Here is a 6,514-nt window from a genome sequence, read left to right on the forward strand (position 1 = left end):
AAGCCCATTTCTCTCACCATGAAAATTAAGATCTAAACAACCTTTTTTTTTTATAGCTGATAGTGTCCAGATCAACTATCTTCATTTTATAGGCAAAATTTGTGGGAAAATCAAGCTGAATTACTTCTAAGTACTCAAATGTCCGTTTTCTGTTTCAATAAGCATAATTATATATTATAGACATTTTTTGGAGTGACAGAGAAAGGCAGGCTTAATGAACATCCCCATGACCAAAATGTAGATATAATGGTCTTAGGCTACCTTAAGGTTGTTGGGTCCTAACTTTTCCATCTCCACAATTAATGGAAAGGAACACTTACTATTTTCTTTGCTTTGTGTTAGCTAAATCTCTTTTACTCTTCTTTAAAATGGATGGCCCATAATTGGATTGGCAATGTATGCATTGTTGGAAGCTGAATGAATCTTTGTGGGTTGCCAGGATTGTATTTGCTGTAGACTGGATGCCTCTGCAACCTCACTGAACCTTAATCTTCACTGTGAGTGTTGTGGGTGGGAAATCCTAGTATAGTAACTGAAAGGTGGGGCCTTGAAGAGGTGATTAAATTGTAGGAGTAGGCCTTAGTGAATGGATTAAAAATGCTGGTCAGGGGTGTGGTTCTGAGGGCTTTAACAGAAAAGAGTCTGTCTTTCTCTAGCTATCTCTCTCTCTGCTCCACCATTTTTGCAATGTGATACCCTGCCATCACTGAAGCCAACACCGAAGAGAGCCTTCCCCAGATGTGTTCCCTGGACTTTGGACTTCCAGCCTGAAACTGTGAGCAATAAATTTCATTTTCTTACAAAGTACTCAATTCCAGGTATTTTGTTATAAGCGACAGACTAAAATGGTATTAATAATTCATTGGTTTGTAAGGAGGACCTGCTCAAAACCTCTGAGTCTAGTTTCACATCTGCTATTAAATTATGATGGAATTTTGAGCAAATTATGTTGAAAAAAGGATACTTATACTGGCACTTACAGTGCCAAAAAAATTGTCAAGTGAGAATTGTATGTACAGCAAAACTGTCCAACAAAAATGAGGGAAAACCTTAGACATTTCTAGATAGTCATAAACAAAAGCTGATGGAGATTATTAACACTGGAGCTGCTTTCCAAGAAATGTTAAAGGGAGCCCTGCAGATTGAAATAGAAGGATTGTAAGCATTAACTCAAGGACAGTATAACTCCAACTCTTTCAAAATATTGAAGGAAAGGATATAATGTTCTAGCACATTCCACGAGGCCAGCATTGCCCTGATGTTGAAGCCAGAAAAAAACACTATAAGAGAGGAAAACCATAAGGCCAAGATTCCTCAAGAATATCGATGCAAAAATCTTCAGCAAAATGCTAACAAACTGAGTTCAGCAGCATATTAAAAGCATTATACACCATGACTAAGTGGGGTTCATTTCTAGAATGCATTGTGGTTTGATATGTAAAAACCAATTAAGTACACCACACTGACAGAAGGATGAATCAGGTAAAGGACACTACATGCAACTGATGCAGCAAATGCATCTGGCAGAGTTCAACACCCTTTCATGATCAAAATCCCTCAATAAACTCTAAATAGAAGCGAGCCATTACCAAGCAAGGGTTTCCTGCCCAACACACACAGAACTCAGTAGTATTGTGTCAAATTTTGAGAAAAGAAAAGGCTTTTTTTTTTTTTTGTAGGTTGACCAGTGAGGAGACTGGAGTCAAGGTGCTCTCAAATCTATCTCTCTGACCCAGGGTTGGGCTGATTTTAACTGTCACTTGGTAAGATTGATTGGCTAGCTTTGAGTCAGGCCACATGCCTGGGCAAGAATGGACTGACAATCTCTGGGTTGGCCATGTGTAACAATGAGGCAAAATATATTGGCTACCTCCTAATCAGTCCACACGACAGGATGTAAGTTGATTCTCTGCTCCAAGTCAGGCCATTCATCGTGCTGAAACTTATGAATGCTGGATTGTCCTTGCTGAAGGACCTCTGGCTTTCAGAATGGCTCTGGTGTTTCACCTTCCTGCCCTTGACTTCCACAGATGAAAGAAGAGTGGTTCCTGAGGGGCTCGAGGTCTTCTGGTGAGCAGGGCCCTTCTCCCTGTGTGTGGTAAGCTTACATCCTGCAAGACAACTTGTGAGACAACTTGAGATAGGGGGAAAAACAGTTTGAACTTATTTGAGGTGGTTTCAGTTCCTCCTTTTCTTTCTACATTCTTCCATCTTGACTGAATGGGGGGCAATGGCAACTCTAATTCCTGTTGGAAACGGGTGCAAGTCAGGGTGTGAGGGAAGGAACTGTTTTGCACTTAATTGTAGATATTTACTGGAGATGGGGGGAAAGTGGGAGAGGACAGCCTTGGGTGGAGGGGTGGTATCCATAGCCTCGGTGCCAAAAGCAGCCTTGATGACATTATTTCAGAGGCACTGCCTACCAGGCCGGAGGTGAATGCAGGAGCTGGGATGGGAAGGCCTGTGACACTAGGGGCTCTGGGGAGAGAAGGTCTGTGCTGCTGCCCAGCAGGGGTCCCACATGTGGGCTGAGGGGTGGTTTGTGGGCCACAGGGGTGGTTAAGATTTGGGGAGGCACATGGGAGCTGTTGTGTAGGCAGGTGGGGTGCTGTTGTCTCCTGCCTGTGTAGAGTGCGTCTGCCTCCTCGTGACGTGGACTTGGTAAACTGAGGGAAAGCTCATAATGGAGGGTGCGGGAGATCTACAGACTACAGCCATGGAAGGAGGGGTCGTGTCCATGTCCTCGACCCCAGGTGGGCTGCTGTTGTCTCCTGGCTGTGCAGAGTGTGTCTGCCTCCTCCTGAGGTGGAGTTGGTAAACTAGGGGAAATCTCATATTGGAGGGTTGGGGAGATGTGAAGATTACAGCCATGGAAGGAGGAGTCGTATCCATGTTCTCGACCCCAGGGTCCAGAGTAGGCTGCCGGGTCACGTGTGCAGAAGCGTTGGCTGTGATGGAGGACACTGTGGAAGGAATGGGATTGCTGGTGAATGCAAAGGTCCTGGTGGGAGGGACGGGAGGCGGGGTTGGGAAGGAAAGAGAGGGGGGGCGGTCTACACACACGATGGGCAGGGGGCTCCATTGTGTTGTAGGTGGGAGGCCTGAAGGAGAAGGGAGCGGGAATGGGAAGTGTGGAGAGGGCAGAGATGGGAAGCCCTGCAGCTGTGACTAAAGGAAAAGGACCTCCATTCTCATTAGTTGGAGCCCCAGGAACAGCACTGGACCTAAAGAGAAGAAGGGAGTCAGCAGGGACAGCCAAAGGAGTAGGGTTAGAGAAGGTGCAGGTTATTTCCTCCCTAGTGTTCAGTGTTTGGTGTGTGGTGGGGGAAGGGAGAGGGACAGACAGGGTTGGGGCCCGGGTGGGAAGGCTGGAGTCCGTGGTGCTGGCGGTGGGAGTAGCTGGTACCTGCACAGGTGGGGAGGGCTGGCCTGAGGGGCGCTGGAGTCTGCCCTGGCCTCTGTCCCCTCCTGAAAGGCCTCCTCTTCATCCTCCAAGATCCTGCTGTTCCCACCGCCCTCGGTGCTCTCCCAGGTGGCCTGGTCTTGCTGGCCACTCTACAGGGAACCTTTGGCGGTGGGGGCAGCTCACCTGGACTCCCCAGTAGGGGCAGGGGCGGTGGCATCGGCTTCCTACGTTTCCTGCTGCAGGGCCCCTGCGGCTCCTGCCCGGGCAGCAGCAAGCGGCCCGGGACTGGGGCAGGGGGTTGCCGCTGCCTCTGGGTGCGGCCTCCCTAGGGACAGGCCACCTCCAGCAGGTCTGTCTGTGCTGAGAACGGCGTGGCCTTCCCAGAGGCGGCTGGTGGGAGACCTCGCCTCAATCACCTTCAGGCAATGACGGGACAGGAGACCAGATCCCATAGCAGGGACCTCCTTCTTGGGCCGAGAAGGAAAGAGGCACTGGGGAGTGGGGATCCTTAGGACGCCCGAGCGTCTGACCATCAGGGAGTTGGTATCAGAGGTCACGGCTTCTTTGGGGTGTCCCCCCTGAATGGCCAGGGAAGGATCCCCACAGAGGAGAAGTTAGCCCGCCCGATGGGGTCGTGCCTCTTAGCGGCGATGGAAAAGCCACCTGACAAAGGCACCCAACCCCGCATCAGGCTGGGGTTCTGGCCATAAGGGCTGGGGGCAGGTGCAGGAGCCGCGGGGTGACGCCGGGCAGTAGGGAGAGGGTCGGGGCCGGGGGCCTCGAGTTGCCAGGGCAGGCAGCGGGAAGGGGGACACTTGGTGGCGATGGAAATGCCAGCCGACAAAGGCACCCGGCCCTGCATCAGGCTGGGGTTCTGGCCATCAGGGCTGGGGGCAGGTGCAGGAGCTGTGGGGTGACCCCGGGCAGCGGGGAGAGAGTTGGGTCCGGGGGCCTCGAGTGACCAAAGAGGACTAAGCCGGGCCCGGTGGCGGGAAGGGGGATAGTTGGCGGTGATGGAAATGCCAGCTGACAAAGGCACCAGACCCCGCATCAGGCTGGGGTTCTGGCCATCAGGGCTGGGAGCAGGTGCAGGAGCCACGGGATGACCCTGGGCAGGGGGGAGAGGGTCGCGGCTGGGGGCCTCGAGTGGCTGCGGACTGCGAGGCCGGAGTCGGGGCCGGGGCCGGGGATGGCGGCGGAAAGGGGGACGAAGAAGCTTACTAAACCAGTTGCCCATTTTGAACAGGCGACGTGTGGAACGATCAAGAGAAACCAAGGCAGGAACAGACAGTCCGCTTGCAGCCTCCAGGTCTCCTCAGGACCGAGCAAGCTCTGGGCAGCTGGGCACCGGTTGCTAAGCACCGTGCGTGTTACGTCACACGGGGTAACGTGACAGGACAGGCACAGAGAGAGCGCGGGCACGCAGCGCAGGGCGTCAGTTGGAGACGCCAAAGGCGGTGGTTTCGCGACAGTCCCAAGATTAGGGTTAGGGTTGGGGTTAGGAGTTAGGGTTGGGGTTAGGGTTAGGAGTCAGGGCTGGGGTTAGGGGTTAGGGTTAGGGGTTAGAGGTTAGGGGTTAGGGTTAGACAAAAGGGTTAGGGTTAGAGGGTTAGAGGGTTAGGATTGAGTTGAGGGTTAGGGTTAGGTTTAGAGGGTTAGACTTAGGGGATGAGGGTTAGGGGCTTAGGGTTAGGGTTAGGGTAAGGGTTAGGGTTAGAGGGTTAGGGTTAGAGGTTTAGGGTCAGGGTTAGGGTTAGGGTTAGACAGGGTTAGGGTTAGGGTTAGACAGGGTTAGGGTTAGGGTTGGGGATTAGAGTTAGGGTTAGGGTTAAGGGGATAGGGTTGTGGTTAGGGTTAGTGTGTTAGGGTTAAGGTTGGGGTCAGGGTTAGGCATAGGGTTACGGTTAAGGTTTCAAAGTCTGTTTCAAAATCTCTGTGAAAAAGAGAGAAGCTTCCCCGTTTAGAATCTAGCATAACTCACTGAACCAAAGAAGTGGTACTTAGAACAGAGGTAGAGCTCCAAAGAGTTTAATTTCGTAAAGTCTATGCAAAATCACACTGCAAAAGGCATTTAAACAGGCTTCGAAAAGCGTGTTGTATATCTAGGCCAGAAACAATCACTGGAGGTTGCCTTTTTAGAATCAAGGTTAGGGTTAGAGGGTTAAGGTTAGGGCTGTTGGGTTAGGGGTTAGAGTTAGGGATAGGGGTTAGGGTAAGTGGGTTAGGGTTAGGGTTAAGGAGGGTTAGGGTGGGGGTTAGGGTTACAGTTAGGGTTAGTGTTAGGTTTAGGGTGAGGGTGAGGGTTACGGTTAGGATTGGAGTTGGGTTCTGGTTAGGGTGAGGTTTAGGGTTAGCGTTAGGGTTAGGGTTAGGAGGTTAGGTTTAGGGTTAGGGGTTTGGGTTAGGGTTAGGTTTAGAGTTAGGGTTATGGTTAGGGTTAGGATTAGAGAATTAGAGAGTTAGAGGTTTAGTGTTAGGGTGAGGGTGAGGGTTAGCATTGCGATTAGGGTGAGGGTGAGGGTTAGGGTGAGGGTGAGGATTAGAGTGAGGGTGAGTGTTAGGGTGAGGGTTAGGATGAGGTTTAGGCTTGGGTTAGTTTAGGGTTGGGGTTAGGGTTAGGGTTGCAGTGAGGTTAAGGGTCAGGGTAAGGGTGAGGATGAGGGTGACCGTTAGGGTTAGGGTGAGGGCTAGGGTTAGGGTTAGGGTTAAGCTTAGGGTTAGTGAAAGGGTTTGGGTGAGGGTGAAGGTGAGGCTTAGGGTTAAGGTTAGGTTTATGGTTAGGGTGAGGGTTAGAGTTAGGGTTAGGGATAGTGTTCGGGTGAGGGTTAGGTTTAGGGTTAGGATTAGGGTGAGGTTTAGGGTTAGGGTTGGGTTAGGGTGAGGATGAGGATTAGGGTGATTGTGAGGGTTAAGGTGAGGGTTAGGGTTAGGTTTAGGGATAGAATTAGGGTTAGGTTTAGGGTTCAGGTTAGGGTTAGGTTTAGGTTTAGGATTAAGGTTAGGGTGAGGATAAGGGTGAGGGTGAGGATTAGGATTAGGGTTAGGGTTAGGGTTGGAGTTTGGTTGAGTTAGGGTTAGGGTTAGCATTAGGGTTAGGGTGTGGGTGAG

This window comes from Cynocephalus volans, chromosome 12, assembly GCF_027409185.1.
Source record: "Cynocephalus volans isolate mCynVol1 chromosome 12, mCynVol1.pri, whole genome shotgun sequence".
Lineage (NCBI taxonomy): Eukaryota > Metazoa > Chordata > Mammalia > Dermoptera > Cynocephalidae > Cynocephalus > Cynocephalus volans.